Source organism: Triturus cristatus, chromosome 3_1, assembly GCF_964204655.1.
Source record: "Triturus cristatus chromosome 3_1, aTriCri1.1, whole genome shotgun sequence".
Classification (NCBI taxonomy): domain Eukaryota; kingdom Metazoa; phylum Chordata; class Amphibia; order Caudata; family Salamandridae; genus Triturus; species Triturus cristatus.
In genome coordinates this window covers 321,743,838-321,762,754 of record NC_140583.1, presented here as the reverse complement: position 1 = coordinate 321,762,754, position 18,917 = coordinate 321,743,838, and the positions used below count along the sequence as shown (strand labels likewise).

The window sequence follows — 18,917 nt, the reverse complement described above, 5'->3', positions numbered from 1 at the left end:
ACTGTTCAGAAGATATAAAATTTACACAAGATTTCAGTGAATCCACTGTCCATTTTTTTTAACATAACCATTTAAGCTGAACATAACAAACCTTTTACCCGTTTGTATAGAAAGACCAGTGAACGCAACACACTGTTGCGATATTCCAGTCATCATTAGAGACAACTTTCTCTTTGGACAATTAAGGTTGCGGAGGAATTGTTCCAAGAAAGAGGACTATTTTTCAAAATCCAGGGAAATTGATCTCTCACCTATCTGAAAGAGGGTACCCCTTGAGACTCCAGGAAAAGGCACGTAAACGTGCATGGTTCAACAACAGAGGCGCGCTGTTGGAAACCAAGGATAGAGACTCCGCAGACCAGGAACGACTAGTATGTGTAAAGACCTTCTGTACTAAAAGCAGTATGGTTAAAAAAGTCATAAACCACGACTGGCATCTAGTGGCGGATGAACGTGGGAGCATACCACCCCCAATGCATGCATTCAAAAGGGGTAAAAATGTAAGAGAAGATGTAGTTAAATCCCTACTACCCATTGAACCAAGGATCTCGCAAACCACCCTTTGGAATAATCCCCCTGTGAAGGGACATTTTAAGTGTGGCCAGTGTAGGTGTGCCCCATGACAAAAGAACTGAAAACATTCACTCACAACAACTACACACACACCATGCAAGAACATACCAACTGTCCCTTAATTTTAAAGTAAATGGCTCAACTCATCTTAAAGGTCACCTACTTGACCCTATCTTTACTAACATTAATTTAATAGTGGACAACCCCATCCCATTACCTTGGAGTGATCATTATCTGATACCTTTTTCTTGGTCCTCGCCGACCAGTGACCCTCATGTGGATCCAGTAAAGAAACTTAGTTGCAATTGGTCCAGGATTTCTATTGAGTCATGGGCATCTATCCTTAACAATACTCACCTAGCATTAGAAGCAGACCCAGAATCGGCTAACCATGAATTCAAAGAATGGATTGAAGCTTCTTTGGACTTGGTGGCCCGAAGAAGTTGAGAATCAACAAAAAGAGCCCAAAGAGTATAGCATGGTACACCCCTGGTCTTAGAGAACTGAAACTAAAATGTAAACAGTCAGAGAGACAGTGGAGGAAAGACTTCTCTGATGAGAGGAAGCGCGTTTACAGGGAAGCCATAAAATTGTACAAATTAGAAATCAGCAAAACACAATCTCGGTATTATGCAACTAAGATATCTTCAGCGTCTAACGCTGCGTGGGAACATTTTAAGATAGTTAAATCATTAACCACCACTCCACCTTTAGCCTTACCCGCTGTCGATATTTTAGGACGCTACAATGATTTAGCAGAGTTTGTTCATACAAAGATTCAATCTATTTACCTAGCATTTCCATCAGCTACCACCTCTTCAAATGAACCTCCGTTGGAAAATAAGGTACACTCACTAGGGACTGGACTGGAAGTTTTTTCGCCTCTAGATATAAAATCTCTCAAAATCTACCTCAATAAATTAAAGTCAGTTTCCCCGAAGGGACATGGCCCCGCCTACCGCTTTGAACCAAATTTTCGAAACAGTTGCCCCCACTATTTTAAAACTTATCAATCTGTCTTTGATTACTGGGACCGTCCCCTCCTTTTGGAAATGAGCCATGGTGAGATCACTGCTCAAAAAAGCAGGGGCGGAACCTGATGTGTTCTCCAATGACCGTCCTATTTCATTGCTCCCAGGGATCGCAAAAATTGCAGAAAAGCATGTCAACTCCATTTTGTCTACCTTTTTGGAGGAAAATGACTGCTTTCACCCAACGGAAACTGGATTTAGACCCCATCATAGCTCTGATTGTTGTTATTGAAGAAGCCAGGAAAATTCTAGATTCCGGAGGCTCGGCGGCAATCGTCCTCTTAGATCTGAGTGCGGCTTTCGATACCGTGAACCGTCAACTGCTGATCTCCAGGATCAGAGAGGCAGGGGTATCGGGAACTGCACTAATGTGGCTGGAGTCTTTTTTAGATCTCCGCTCATTTCAGGTCTTCGATGACAACTCCATCTCTAAGAGTATGCTATTGAGCTGTGGGGTTCCGCAGGGCTCATCCCTGAGCCCCACCTTTTTTAACATTTATATGAGCCCCTTGGCCGAAATTGTTAAACCCTTTGGCATACAAATTATAACATATGCAGATGATACTCAACTGATAGTTTCCTTTAATCAACCTGGAAATTGGCCAAACAATTTGGCCAATTGTTTGGAAAAAGTATCGGCGTGGATGGAGCGCTCTTTCTTACAATTAAATGGAGCAAAAACGGACTTAATGTTTCTGGGTAAACCTCTACCACTAGGTCTCACCTCCCTATGGCCTAAATGCCTGGGCAGCATACCCCCACCTAAAGAACAAATAAAAAGCTTGGGAGTCTGGCTTGATCATAAGCTAGACATGAAGGTGCAAGCCCAGAAGGTAGCTGGATGTTGCTACCGACTACTTAAGATGGTTAGGAAAGTCCTACCCCTACTGCCCTTCAGTGCAAAGAAACTACTGGTCCAAGCCTTAATTCTATCTCACTTGGACTATGCAAATGCCCTTTATTTGGGCTCTCCGCAATCTACAATAAAGAAACTCCCGACGGTGCAGAATTGTGCAGCTCAACTGCTTCTACACACTCCCCACAGAGAATCTGCGCGATCATCGATAGCCTCTTTACATTGGCTACCAATTGCAGAGAGGATCCAGTTTAAATCCCTTTGCATTACCCACAAGATCATGGCTTCCAAAGGCCCGCCAATCTTATGGTCCATCATCTCTCCATACCATCCCAGGAGAGCCTTACACTCAGAAAATAAACAGATGGCTATAGCACCTAGAATATATAGGGCCAGAAGTGGGGGCCGACGATTCCCCTACATTGCCTCCAAGAGTTGGAACGCTCTTCCAGACCACATTCGTTTGGAAGAACATCATCTATCTTTTCGCAGACAGTTAAAGAAGTTCTTGTTCTCGGCCATCTAAAGCCACTCACTGGGTAGGCTCGGTTCTTAGCGCTGGGAGGCCTTAGGGTAGTCATGCGCTTTAGAAGTGCCTTTTTCATTTCATTTCATTCCATTTCACTCAGCTGGGGTTATCTATGTCATTTCTTGCTCATGTGGATTTTTATATATTGGACAAACCACTCAGGGCCATATGAGGGCCACATGTAGGTAAATGTGAAATACCGATTCGTTAATACAGAATTTTACCGATTCGTTATTAAGAAATCGGTATTTCCGATGTACGTAAAGATTCGGTATAAATGACCAAATCGGTAAAAATAGTTAAGAAATACTGAATCGGAATGAATCCAATAAAAAAAAAAAACGAATCCCCATTACCGAATAGTAAATACCGATTCAGTAATTTAAAAAATCGCAATTTGTGGAATCAGCCAATCCTGTGCATCCTCATTACTTCCCAAACAGTGGCCACATCCATGCAGCTGCACTGAACCTGGAGCTGACTGTGAGGCAGGGAGCAGAGGAGTGAAGCCAGGTGCGACTCCACAGACTTTGACATCCAATTGCCATCCAAATGGAAAACCAGGAGAGGGAGAATGAAGCACCAGAGAGGAAAGGAAAGCAGAAATTCAGTGGGAGAGAGCTGGAGGTCCTCATTGAAGATGTCACCAAGGACCATGACCGCTTATTTGGGAAACAGTCCCTGCAGGTGCCAGAGTCCCACAAAAGAAAGATCTGGCTTGCTATCCAAGACAAAATTAACGCCATTGGAGTTACCCACTGCTCCATTGATGACCTCAAGAAAAGGTGGTATGACCTGAGGAAGGCTGCAAAGGCGAGGCTTGCAGAGAGGCGGAAGCAGGCAGATCGCACAGGTGGAGGGAGGAATACCGCACCTGCACCAACTGCTCAGGATCTGCTGGTTGAGTCCACCCTCTAGCCGGAGAGTGTGAGTGGGGTCGGCGATGCAGACAGCTCAGCCAGAGCTGCCAACAAACAAAGTAAGATGCATTTATAGCATGCTGTACACCCGCCACCCTACCCCCAATCCCCAGAGAGGCGTAGGGAATCCCACTCCAGTTCATGTTTTACCCCTAACCTGCAATGCATCATGGGAGATGTAGTCAGAAGTAACACATGTCAGAACTGTCAGTCCAGCAAACCCAAAGGCACGTGACAGCAATTAGCAATTAGCAGGCAGAGGACAGTCAGTGTGATTGGCAGGCATTACATTTATTACTATGCAAATGCTGCCAGAAAAGTGAGCATATGTACATTCTGTCTCCACAGGCGAGCCATCTCGCAGGCCAGCAGAGGGGAGCAGAGGAAGGGCACCCAGGCCAGAGAGGAGAGATGAGGAGGACCAGCCCCCTGCAGGGCACACCACCACCACAACACCCACCATCAACGCCACCACCATCACCATCACCACAGCTACCATCAACGCCACCACCACCATCACCAACGCCACAATAAACGCCACCACCTCCGCCAGGCAGGAGGCATGCAGTGGCCACCCTCCAGCCAATGGAGGTGTCCGAGGAGGACAGCACGGGTGGACAACAGTCTACAGTGGCTGAGGTTGACACCAGGGCAGGATCACAGTCCCCCACAGAGCACGCCCACACATCTTACAGGCGCCGCAGGGCAAGGGCAGCCAGTCCTCAGGTCCAGGCCGAAGATGACAGTGTGTTTGCTGGCCTCGAAGGTAACATGCTGAAGGTCCAGCGCCTGCAAGGGAGAGCAATCAGGTCAGTGCAGCGGGAGATGGCACACATGAATGCTCACATGCACCGGATTGAGAAGGGCATAGGTGCCATGAACAACACCATGGCTAAGGGCATGAATGACGTGGCGCAGGCTGTGAGGCTGCTGTGCAGCAAGTTAGACGAGGACCGTCTTTCAAGGCGCAGGGAGCAGCAGAAGCTGGACAATTACACCAAGGCGGTGACCCACCTGTCCACTGCAACACCTCTCATGTGCAGACGCTCTGTGGCCATGCAAGAGGAGATGGCACACTGCAGTCGTAATGTGGCTAGGGGGCTGGTCACAGTGACCACTGCACTTGAAGTGCTCCAGACAGACAAAGTGGCCACAACAGGTGATGGGGGTGAAAGTAGTAGCATCATGCCCCCTCCCACAGAGTCCAGGAGGCACAGCGAACGCCACAGGCCTGGCTCTGGACAAACCAGCAGTGCGGACAGTGGGGCAAGTGAACGTGGCAGTGCAGCGCGTGGGCGCAAGTAGTAGAGGCAGCCATGCTATGGTTGTACTGACATGGGTGACGTAACCCAAGTTTGTGTAGACACTGCTTTTGATCTTGGTGGTGTGCTATGGTCATTAAACACCATCACTAAAATACAGTAACTGGCTATGTCTCCTTATCACTCAGAAGTAGTTGCGTGTTATCTCAGCCCGTCTGTGTCTCCCATCCGGTGCTGCTGCCACACCTGCTGCGCTGTGCTCTTGCTGTGGACAGTCCTCACCCTCATCCTCAGAGTCATTTAGTTCCAGTGCTGTTCCTTTCTTTGTGGCAAGGTTATGCAGCATTGCACATGTTGCTATTATTTTGCAGCAGGTGATGGGGCGGTACTGACGTGCACCTCCACTTTTGTGGAGGCAACGGAACCTGCTTTTTAGTAGTCCAAAGGTGTGCTCCACAACGTTGCGCGTGCTTTTATGTACCACATTGTATCTCCTCTCTCTTGGGGTGGATGGATTGAGAAATGGAGTCAGGATAAATGACCGCACGGCATATGCTTCGTCACCTATATGGGAGAGAAATTGCCATTAATCTGAGTCACCAATACATTTATTCAAGGTGTACATCAGGGTGTGCCACATTGATTTACCTAGCAGGTATCCTTCTCCAAATTCTCCCACAGTCAGACGTGTGTATATCCCACTGTTGCGGAATATGTAGGAGTCATGGGTGCTCCCAGGGAATTTTGCCACGATGGAGTGGGTGGATTTTCTGTTGCAGTAGATGTACTCGGTGGCTGCAGGTGGGCAGATAGGTGTGTGTGTCCCATCAATGCACCCTATGACATGCGGGAACTGTGCCTTTTGGTAGAAGTCTGTTTTTGTTTTCTACAGTGCGGCCTGTGTGTTGGGGAAGCGTATGTAGTGATGCATCCTTTGCATCCAGGAAAATGTTAAGGAACCGAGACAGGCAGCTCTGCGACACTCCACCTGCTGCAGCTATCACCCCCTGGTAACTTCCTGATGCTAATAGGTGGAGGCAACAGAGCACCTGGACATGTGGTGGTATGGCGTGCGCCCTTGGTGAAGGATGATCCAGGAGTGGGTGCAGGTCCTGTATCAGGTCCAGGATAGTTTGGGGGTGTAGCCTGTACCTTTCATGTATTTCTGCCTTGGAATAGTGTGATGTGCCGTCTGTATATGCGCTCCTCCCTTCTCCAGATCTTCATTCCTGCTGCCCGTAGTCGTAGCTGCCTTGCAATAACGTAGAGGGCCGCCATTGTGTTGAGACTGTAGCATTTTGGGTCTGTTTAAATGCTGTGCACATGATTACCACCTGCTTTGAGTCAGTGGGAATTACTGACTCTTAAATTCCGAATTTCATGAAATTCGGTATTACCGATTTTTGGTACATCTCTTTTACCGATTCTTATTTACCGATGCGGTATTTGGGGTTTTCGGTATCTCCGAGTCAGTAATAAGGACTCGGTAACTGATTTTGCTTATTTTACCGATTCCTTATTACCGAATCCATTTGGTATTACGTACATTGCAATTGGCTAAATACCGGTTGTTAACGGTGATATTTACCGAATTTCACCGTTACCGACCGGTATTTAGCCACCTACATCTGGCCCTCAGAAGGTTAAGACACATATCCAACAACACTGTAGCCGTATCCAGTGCCAGACGCAAGGGGCACCCCTTGTAGAACACTTCACTACATTTGAACATACACCAGAGAGCCTCTGCTGGTGGGTCCTGGATAAAATCAGGATGAACCCAAGGCTAGGGGATTTTTCCAGGATACTGAACTATCAGGAATGTAGATGGATACACCTCTTTGACGCAGTGGCAAGGGGGTTGAATGAGTACGAGGAAATCAATAGGCAGGTCACAATACTCAGTAATGGTTGATTGACCTTTTACTAGGTGTACCTACTTTGTATACACAAGCTACAACTGTTTCTTCTTAAAAGCCTATCACCACATAGCTACATATGATCACTGCTTCTTAGCTAAGCAGAAGGTTAATTTTATATCATCTAAGACTCAGAGCGACACTCTGCTGCCATGTACTTTTCCGCATAGACGCTTTGCCTTTATGCTTACATTGACAATGTCTTTTTCGAAGTGAAAAATAATATCTCGACGGTTGTACTTATTTGATTTCACAAGTTCCTTTTAGGAATTTGTATGTACCATTATGACAATTCCATATTAAGTTGGTGCTTATGACAGTACATCTGATTTTCTTTATACATGTATGTGTTTAATGCATATGGACCATATCAAAAAGTTTCTTAATCTCATTGATGTGATGTTTTTATGAGTAGAATAATTGTATGCTTTGTTTAATTATGTCCCTTTATGTAATTGTGGCAGTTAGATCCTAATTTATTCTGTAATGTCTCGAATTTGAAAACCAGCCATATGAGTTATTAACTCGACCAATGCTCATAATAAGTATTTACATCACTTCAATTAATGATTGCCCTTAGCCACAGCCTTCCTTGGGAACTTCCCGTAGTCTTTTTTCGCTTCCATCCTGATAGTATACACAGGAAACGTGAAGAACGTCACCTCGTCCCGAGTTCGGGTTTGTGAAAGGAACTCGCTGGCGGCTCACCACTAGTTGGTTGAAACCGCATCAGCGAAGGTGAGCGATTTACTGTGCTCCAGGTAACTGACGCGCCTTCACTCGTGCTATTTAATCGGTGCCTGCTCATTTTCAGCAATAGAACTGAGCTTGACACCAGGTCTATTTGCCTTACAGATCGTGTAGGTCGAGACGTTTCCGACCCTCAGGTCTTTTTCATAACCACGTATCTAATACAGGTAAGTCCCGTATATTTTTTCCATATTTTTCATCCATGATTGTTGGCCTATTTTAAATCACCCTGAAGGCGGTCGTCTTTTAGAGAGACTTATGGCAACTTTTCCTTGTTTTCAGGTTATTCAATTTGTAAATTAACACCATGCAATCGATGCGGGTAAGCTCTTAACCTTAATTTGTATGTGTCTTGATTTAATCGATTCACCCCCATTTTCCATAGACGCCTGAGATTTTAAAATGGCACCCTTCAATTTTAGGATTTATTTTCCCATCCATTGGGCACCATGCCGCACCCATAAGGCGGGTGAGTGTGTTTCCGTCCTTTTCTATGTAATAGAATTGCTTGGAGGGTTAATTTTATTACTCTCCCTCATGTGCACCACCTTGTTCTTTTTCGCCCTTACTATAGGTTGTAACATTGGGCGTTACCCATGACATTGTGAGGTGGGTAAATATGGGCTTAAGTTAATAATCATACATTTTAATTGTTGAGATGTTTTGAATAATATGCCCCTTAATTCGTAGGGTTCCCCCCTCCCCTTTCTGACTCTCTGTCCTGCGGAAGACCCGCGTGGCTGAGGTAGAAATTTCCCTCTTTTGCCCTCAAGTCGTGTTGAAACTTCGACACCAAAACCCCCACCCCATTTTGGAAACCTGGACCTCTCCCTGTGCCCTTTCGTCAAAGGAGATTTATCTCTCAAACCTTTGGAAATCATATGTATGACTAGAATACATGTAGTATTGTATCAGGCCAGGTTCCTGTTGACTGGTTATTAATTACCAGGTTTACATTGAACTATGTAAATATATGCCCTTTACTCTCTTGGAAACTTATCCCTGTTCTAAATCACTTTACACTTGAGCACCAAATTCTTTCACGTTCCTTCTGGTGCAACCCTCTCCTCCTTTTCCTTGACTATTCTGAATCATGTGATGATTTTTTACTGTGCTGTTTGAATATATATATGTAAAATAAAAATGACATGCCCATCTTTTGAAAAATTGCTCTGCGATGACTGGATTGGTGCACACACATTTTTTTGTCTATGTATTGGTTACCTGTTATTGTGAGCTGACTTAAGAGTGGCTCCTATTTGAGAGTAGTAGTACTTTTTTCAGTTACTCGGTTGATAACTAAGTATTGGTTCAGGACCATTGTCTCCTTTGCTATATTCAATACCCAGGTCCAAGGACTCTTGTTGGTTTATCCCATTTACTTAATGGCTACCTTGTGCAGGTAACCCCTGTGAGGGTTTCGTGTGTTTTTTGTGTTGGTTGTATTGTTAATAATTTTGTCTTAAAAAATCTGTTATGGTTACTGATTGTAGAATTGCTTTGAGATATGTCTGAGAAGGAAACCCTAGCATACAGCGATGAATACATAGATAAGCTACTACAAGCTCAAGGCGGTATGGGTTTCTTAGGGAGGTCAACACCTAATATTGACCTTACTCTGAATTCGAAAATCAATAGATTAGAAAGACTAGAAAAAAAGCTTATTCGAACTAGACTACATGGACATGTATTAACTAAATACTTACAGTCCAATGTGATTACAAGTTAGGAATGAGCCCGCCATATTAGTAGATAATCCTAAATTCAAAGAGAATTTTAGTTTTGTCTCCAATAATTGTTCCAGGCACTGGATGGTGCTGGGGATTGAGACAGCCCTAGAGGAGGTGGAACGCTTAATCAAAGAGATTGCTGATCTGAAAAAAAAAATATCAGAGGACAAAGCACTTACTAATGCTAAAGAGGCATTGGAGAGACTAGAAAGGACCAGCAAGGATTTTGACCTATTTACTCAGATCAGCAAGGTAGATAAGCCAGCCAAGGATATTACATTTTATGACAAAAAGACAACTTACCCCTACCTACAGGAGGGTTACTACATCAAAGAGGCACAAGGAAGATTTTCCACTCGAGGGAGGTGGGGATTTAGGAGATACACTACCTTTTCTGACTCCTCAGCGGCTAGTGGTTCAGATAGTGAGACAGACAGACAAGGTCCAAGCACTAGTTCAAACAACCAGGGTCAGCCATACACAGATCCACAACAACCTTTTTTAGTGGAAAGACCATGGCGGGAATACAGGGGGAGAGGTCAGCCCTGGGGGAGACCCAGGGGCAACGAGAACAAACTTGGAACAGAGGCAGAGGGAGGGCGAAGAAGCAGGTACATTACCAGCAAGAGTCACATGGGGAAATACAGACCCGCCGGCAACATTACAGGTGGTAACCTGTCCACCAGCTGTGCCAAAAAACCCTATTCTGAACCTCTCATCTTACACCTTGACAACCGATGAACAAAATGTTTTGGAAAAGGGACTATCATTTGTACCAACCTCCTTGCCCAATACCTTCAATCTCAAAATTGAGCTACACAATTTCTTTAGAAAAATACGATTGAAGCACTATTTCAAAAAAATTCCTTACCAACCCACTTTCTCCGGCACTGGTCTTCGCTCCATCTAAATTTATCCCTCCCACACACCAAATGCCACATAAGATACTGGCGTATGAACAAGTAGTGATGCGTGACATTACCAACTCTCTCTCACAATGCCAGTACGTCAGGTATAATATCACCAAACCTGAACGCTTGGCCTTGTCTTCACTCAGCTCTAATGCAAGCATTGTCACCAAGCCTGCCAATAAAGGTGGGGCCATCGTTAATCAAAATACTGAGGATTACAGTAGAGAGATTCAATCACAGTTGGGGATACAAGGCAACTATGAAAAACGTATAAAGCAGATCCCACAAAAGAAATTGCGGAGGCCATAAAATACATTACACTTGATGGCCTAAAGGGTGCGGTTCTGAGTGAATATGATTATCTGAATAATAAACACCCCAGAACACCCACCATATACACCCTTCCTAAGATTCACAAAAGGGAGGAAAACCCCCCAGGGAGACCTATAATCTCGGGGTGTGGTTCAATACTTGAGCCATTGTGTAAGTAAATAGACTTTTTTTTTAAACCAATTGCGGAGAATACCACTACCTACCTTAGAGACACTATGCAAACTATACAATTGGTGGATAACTGCCCTTTTATAGGGAGAGCAATTTGCTTGCCACCATGGGCATAGTGTCTCTTTACACTAATATACCCCAGGGTGAGGCATTAACAGTCATGAGAAGGGCACTGGATGAGCGCCCAAGACCTCACTGGGTCCCAACGAGTTTTATCTTCGAACTCTTGACCATTGCTATGACTCGTAATTTCCTTACGTTCCAGGGAGACTTCTATGTACAAACTAAAGGAGTCACAATGGGGGCAAGTTTTGCTCCGAATCTAGCGATTATCTATATTCACGTATTTGAACATCTCTATGTGAATCAACAGAATCCTTATTGTCAATGTATCAAACTTTGGAGTCGATACATTGATGATGTTCTACTGATATGGCAAGGAAGTGAACAAGATCTTAAAGACTTTCATGTGTGGCTTAACAACTGTTCGGAAGACATAAAATGTACACAAGATTTCAGTGAATCCACTGTCCATTTTTTGGACATACCCATAGAAGCTGAACATAATAAATCTTTTACCCGTTTGTATAGAAAGACCAGTGAACGCAACACACTGTTGCGATATTCCAGTCATCATCCACACAACCTTAGAGACAACTTGCTCTTGGACAATTTTTAAGGTTGCGGAGGAATTGTTCCAAGAAAGAGGACTATTTTTCAGATTCCAGGGAATTGATCTCTCACCTATCTGAAAGAGGATACCCCATGAGACTCCAGGAAAACGCACGTAAACGTGCATGGTTCAACAACAGAGACGCGCTGTTGGAAACCAAGGATAGAGACTCCGCAGACCAGGAACGATTAGTATGTGTAAAGACCTTCTGTACTAAAAGCAGTATGGTTAAAAAAGTCATAAACCGCCACTGGCATCTAGTGGCGGATGAACTTGGGAGCATACCACCCCCAATGCATGCATTCAAAAAGGGTAAACATGTAAGAGAACATATAATTAAATCCCTACTACCCATTGAACCAAGGATCTCGCAAACCACTCTTTGGAATAATCCCCCTGTGAAGGGACATTTTAAGTGTGGCCAGTGTAGGGTGTGCCCCATGACAAAGAACTGAAAACATTCACTCACAACAACTACACACACACCATGCAAGAACATACCAACTGTCCCTTAATTTTAAAGTAAATGGCTCAACTCATCTTAAAGGTCACCTACTTGACCCTATCTTTACTAAAATTAATTTAATAGTGGACAACCCCATCCCATTACCTTGGAGTGATCATTATCTGATACCTTTTTCTTGGTCCTCGCCGACCAGTGACCCTCATATGGATCCAGTAAAGAAACTTAGTTGCAATTGGTCCAGGATTTCTATTGAGTCAAGGGCATCTATCCTTAACAATACTCACCTAGCATTAGAAGCAGACCCAGAATCGGCGAACCATGAATTCAAAGAATGGATTGAAGCTTCTTTGGACTTGGTGGCCCGAAGAAGTTGAGAATCAACAAAAAGAGCCCAAAGAGTATAGCATGGTACACCCCTGGTCTTAGAGAACTGAAAATAAAATGTAAACAATCAGAGAGACAGTGGAGGAAAGACTTCTCAGATGAGAGGAAGCGCGTTTACAGGGAAGCCATAAAATTGTACAAATTGAAAATCAGCAAAGCACAATCTCGGTATTATGCAACTAAGATCTCTTCAGCGTCTAACGCTGCGTGTGAAATTTTTAAGATAGTTAAATCATTAACCACCCCTCCACCTTTATCCTTACCCGCTGTCGATACTTTAGGACGCTGCAATGATATAGCAGAGTTTTTTCATACAAAGATTCAATCTATTTACCTAGCATTTCCATCAGCTACCACCTCTTCAAATGAACCTCCGTTGGAAAATAAGGTACACTCACTAGGGACCTGACTGGAGGTTTTTCCGCCTATAGATATAAAATCTCTTAAAATCTACCTCAATAAATTAAAGTCAGGTTCCCCGAAGGGACATGGCCACTCCTACCGCTTTGAACCAAATTTTCGAAACAGTTGCCCCCACTATTTTAAAACTTATCAATCTGTCTTTGGTTACTGGGACCGTCCCCTCCTTATGGAAACGAGCCATGGTGAGAGCACTGCTCAAAAAAGCAGGGGCGGACCCTGAAGTGTTCTCCAATGACCGTCCTATTTCATTGCTCCCAGGGATCGCAAAAATTGCAGAAAAGCATGTCAACTCCATTTTGTCTACCTTTTTGGAGGAAAATGACTGCTTTCACCCAACGCAAACTGGATTTAGACCCCATCAGGGCACAGAGACAGCTCTGATTGTTGTTATTGAAGAAGCCAGGAAAATTCTAGATTCCGGAGGCTCGACGGCAATCGTCCTCTTAGATCTGAGTGCGGCTTTCGATACCGTGAACCGTCAACTGCTGATCTCCAGGATCAGAGAGGCAGGGGTATCGGGAACTGCTCTAATGTGGCTGGAGTCTTTTTTAGATCTCCGCTCATTTCAGGTCTTCGAGGACAACTCCATCTCTAAGAGTATGCCATTGAGCTGTGGGGTTCCGCAGGGCTCATCCCTGAGCCCCACCTTTTTTAACATTTATATGAGCCCCTTGGCCGAAATTGTTAAACCCTTTGGCATACAAATTATAACATATGCAGTTGATACTCCACTGATAGTTTCCTTTAATCAACCTGGAAATTGGCCAAACAATTTGGCCAATTGTTTGGAAAAAGTATGGGCGTGGATGGAGCGCTCTTTCTTACAATTAAATGGAGCAAAAATGGACTTGATGTTTCTGGGTAAACCTCTACCACTAGGTCTCACCTCCCTATGGCCTAAATGCCTGGGCAGCATACCCCCACCCAAAGAACAAATAAAAAGCTTGGGAGTCTGGCTTGATCATAAGCTAGACATGAAGGTGCAAGCCCAGAAGGTAGCTGGATGTTGCTACCGACTACTTAAGATGGTTAGGAAAGTCCTACCCCTACTTCCCTTCAGTGCGAAGAAACTACTGGTCCAAGCCTTAATTCTATCTCACTTGGACTATTCAAATGCCCTTTATTTGGGCTCTCCGCAATCTACAATAAAGAAACTCCAGACGGTGCAGAATTGTGCAGCTCAACTGCTTCTACACACTCCCCACAGAGAAGCTGCACCAGCATCGATAGCCTCTTTACATTGGCTACCAATTGCAGAGAGGATCCAGTTCAAATCCCTTTGCATTGCCCACAAGATCATGGCTTCCAAAGGCCCGCATATCTTACGGTCAATCATCTCTCCATACCATCCTAGGAGAGCCTTACGCTCAGAAAATAAACGGATAGCACCTAGAATATATAGGGCCAGAAGTGGGGGCCGACGATTCCCTTACATTGCCTCCAAGAGTTGGAACGCTCTTCCAGGCCACATTCGTTTGGAAGAAGATCATCTATCTTTTCGCAGACAGTTAAAGACGATCTTGTTCTCGGCCATCTAAAGCCACTCACTGGGTAAGCTCGGTTCTTAGCGCTGGGAGGCCTTAGGGTAGCCATTCGCATTATAAGTGCCTTTTTCATTTCATTTCATTTCATTTCACTCAGCTGGGGTTATCTATGTCATTTCTTGCCCATGTGGTTTTTTATATATTGGACAAACCACTCAGGGCCATATGTAGGTAAATGTGAAATACCGATTCGTTAATACCGAATTTTACTGATTCGGTATTAAGAAATCGGTATTTCCGATGCACGTAAAGATTCGGTATAAATGACCGATTCAGTAAAAATCGTTAAGAAATACCGAATCGGAATGAATTCAATTAAAAAAAAAATGAATCCCCATTACCGAATAGTAAATACCGATTCGGTAATTTTAAAAAATCGCACTTTGTGGAATCAGCCAATCCTGTGCATCCTCATTACTTCCCAAACAGTGGCCACACCCATGCAGCTGCACTGAAACTGGAGCTGACTGTGAGGCAGGGAGCAGAGGAGAGAAGCCAGGTGCAACTCCACAGACTTTGACATCCAAATGCCATCCAAATGGAAAACCAGGCGAGGGAGAATGAGGCACTAGAGAGGAAAGGAAAGCAGAAATTCAGTGGGAGAGAGCTGGAGGTCCTCATTGAAGATGTCACCAAGGACCATGACCGCTTATTCGTGAAACAGTCCCTGCAGGTGCCAGAGTCCCAAAAAAGAAAGATCTGGCTTGCTATCCAAGACAAAATTATGCCATTGGAGTTACCCACTGCTCCATTGATGACCTCAAGAAAAGGTGAGGAAGGCTGCAAAGGCGAGGCTTGCAGAGAGGCGGAAGCAGGCAGAGCGCACAGGTGGAGGGAGGAATACAGCACCTGCACCAACTGCTCTGGATCTGCTGGTTGAGTCCACCCTCTAGCCGGAGAGTGTGAGTGGGGTCGGCGATGCAGACAGCTCAGCCAGAGCTGCCAACAAACAAGGTAAGATGCATTCACAGCATGCTGTGCACCCCCCACCCAACCCCCAATCCCCAGAGAGGCATAGGGACTCCCACTCCAGTTCATGTTTTACCCTTAACCTGCAATGCATCATGGGAGATGTAGTCAGAAGTAACACATGTCAGAACAGTCAGTCCAGCAAACCCAAAGGCATGTGACAACAATTAGCAATTAGCAGGCAGAGGAAAGTCAGTGTGATTGGCAGGCATTGCATTTATTACTATGCAAATGCTGCCAGAAAAGTGAGCATATGTACATTCTGTCTCCACAGGTTAGCCATCTAGCAGGGCAGCAGAGGGGAGCAGAGGAAGGGCACCCCGGCCAGAGAGGAGAGAGGAGGAGGACCAGCCCCCTGCAGGGCACACCACCCCACCACCACCACAACACCCACCATCAACGCCACCACCACCACCATCACCATCACCACAGCTACCATCAACGCCACCACCACCATCATCAACGCCACAATCAACGCCACCACCACTGCCAGGCAGGAGGCATGCAGTGGCCACCCTCCAGCCGATGGAGGTGTCTGAGGAGGACAGCACGGTGGACAACAGTCTACAGTGGCTGAGGTTGACACCAGGGCAGGATCACAGTCCCCCACAGAGCGCGCCCACACATCTTCCAGGCACCGCAGGGCAAGGGCAGCCAGTCCTCAGGTCCAGGCCAAAGATGACAGTGTGTTTGCTGGCCTCGAAAGTAACATGCTGGAGGTCCAGCGTCTGCAAGGGAGAGCAATAAGGTCAGACCAGCGGGAGATGGCACACATGAATGCCCACATGCACCGCATTGAGAAGGGCATCGGTGCCATGAACAACACCATGGCTAAGGGCATGAATGACGTGGCAGAGGCTGTGAGGCTGCTGTGCAGCAAGTAAGACGAGGACCGTCTTTCAAGGCGCAGGGAGCAGCAGAAGCTGGACAATTACACCAAGGCGGTGAACCACCTGTCCACTGCAACCTCTCTCATGTGCAGACGCTCTGTGGCCGTGCAAGAGGAGATGGCACACTGCAGTCGTAATGTGGCTAGGGGGCTGGTCACAGTGACCACTGCACTTGAAGTGCTCCAGACAGACAAGGTGGCCACAATAGGTGATGGGGGGTGAAAGTGAGGAGGCTACTAGCCGTAGTAGCATCACGCCCCCTCCCACAGAGTCCAGGAGGTGCAGCGAATGCCACAGGCCTGGCTCTGGACAAACCAGCAGTGCGGACAGTGGGGCAAGTGAACGTGGCAGTGCAGCGCGTAGGCGCAAGTAGTAGAGGCAGCCATGCTATGGTTGTACTGACATGGGTGACGTAACCCATGTTTGTGTGGACACGGCTTTTGATCTTGGTGGTGTGCTCTGGTCATTAAACACCATCACTAAAATACAGTAACTGGCTATGTCTCCTTACTCGTTCAGAAGTAGTTGCGTGTTATCTCAGCCTGTCTGTGTCTCCCATCCGGTGCTGCTGCCACACCTGCTGCGCTGTGCTCTGGCTGTGGACAGTCCTCACCCTCGTCCTCAGAGTCATTTAGTTCCACTGCTGTTCCTTTCTTTGTGGCAAGGTTATGCAGCATTGCACATGTTGCTATTATTTTGCAGCAGGTGATGGGGCGGTACTGACGTGCACCTCCACTTTTGTGGAGGCAACGGAACCTGCTTTTTAGTAGTCCAAAGGTGCGCTCCACAACGTTGCGTGTGCTTTTATGTACCACATTGTATCTCTTCTCACTTGGGGTGGATGGATTGAGAAATGGAGTTAGGAGAAATGACCGCACAGCATATGCTCTGTCACCTATATGGGAAAGAAAGTGCCATTAATCTGAGTCACCAATACATTTATTCAAGGTATACATCAGGGTGTGTCACATTGATTTACCTAGCAGGTATCCTTCTCCAAATTCTCCCCCAGTCAGACGTGTGTATATCCCACTGTTGCGGAATATGTAGGAGTCATGGGTGCTTCCAGGGAATTTTGCCACGATGTCGGTGATGATGTTGGCTGCATCGCAGATGACCTGCACGTTGATGGAGTGGGTGGATTTTTTGTTGCGGTAGATGTACTCGGTGGCTGCAGGTGGGCAGATAGGTATGTGTGCCCCATCAATGCACCCTATGAAATGCGGGAACTGTGCCTTTTGGTAGAAGTCTGTTTTTGTTTTCTGCCGTTCGGCCTGTGTTTTGGGGAAGCGTATGTAGTGATGCATCCTTTGCATCATGGCATCCAGGAAAATGTTAAGGAACCGAGACAGGCAGCTCTGCGACACTCCACCTGCTGCAGCTATCACCCCCTGGTAACTTCCTGATGCTAATAGGTGGAGGCAACAGAGCACCTGGACATGTGGTGGTATGGCGTGCGCCCTTGGTGAAGGATGATCCAGGAGTGGGTGCAGGTCCCGTATCAGGTCCAGGATAGTTTGGGGGTGTAGCCTGTACCTTTCATGTATTTCTGCCTTGGAATAGTGTGATGCGCCATCTGTATATGCGCTCCTCCCTTCTCCAGATCCTCATTCCTGCTGCCCGTAATCGTAGCCGCCTTGCAATAACGTAGAGGGCCGCCATTGTTTTGAGACTGTTGCATAAGATTTTGAAATGCACCCTTCAATTTTAGGATTTGTTTTCCCATCCATTGGGCACCATGCCGCACCCATAAGGCGGGTGTGTGTGTTTCCGTCCTTTTCTATGTAATAGAATTGCTTGGAGGGTTAATTTTATTACTCTCCCTCATGTGCACCACCTTGTTCTTTTTCGCCCTTACTATAGGTTTTAACATTGGGCGTTACCCATGACATTGTTAGGTGGGTAAATATGGGCTTAAGTTAATAATCATACATTTTAATTGTTGAGATGTTTGGAATAATATGCCCCTTACTTTGTAGGGTTGCCCCCCTCCCCCTTTCTGACTCTCTGTCCTGCGGAAGACCCGCGTGGCTGAGGTAGAAATTTCCCTCTTATGCCCTCAAGTCGTGTCGAAACGTCGACACCAAAACCCCCACCCCATTTTGGAAACCTGGACCTTCACTCCCTGTGCCCTTTCGTCAAAGGAGATTTATCTCTCAAACCTTTGGAAATCATATGTATGACTAGAATACATGTAGTATTGTATCAGGCCAGGTTTCTGTTGACTGGTTATTAATTACCAGGTTTACGTTGAACTATGTAAATAAATGCCCTTTACTCTTTTGGCAACTTTTCCCTGTTCTAAATCTCTTTACACTTTCACGTTCCTTCTGGAGCATCCCTCTCCTCCTGTTCCTTGACTCTTCTGAATAATGTGATGATTTTTTACTGTGCTGTTTGTATATATATGTAAAATAAAAATGACATGCCCATCTTTTGAAAAATTGCTCTGCGATGACTCTGTTGGTGCACACACATTTTTTGAGTATGTATTGGTTACCTGTTATTGTGAGCTGACTTAAGAGTGGCTTCTATTTGAGAGTAGTAGTACTTTTTTCAATTACTCGGTTGATTACTAAGTTT

General features: G+C 45.6%; 1 long non-coding RNA gene across 1 annotated transcript; it reads left to right on the top strand.

Annotated features, from left to right (window-relative positions):
• The first annotated feature begins 8,128 nt into the window (after positions 1–8,128).
• On the top strand, positions 8,129–15,758 carry LOC146860190 (uncharacterized). Its single transcript, XR_014979115.1, has 3 exons — positions 8,129–8,162; positions 8,263–8,309; positions 15,719–15,758. It is a non-coding gene; the product is annotated as an uncharacterized LOC146860190 (long non-coding RNA).
• The last annotated feature ends 3,159 nt before the right edge of the window (positions 15,759–18,917 follow it).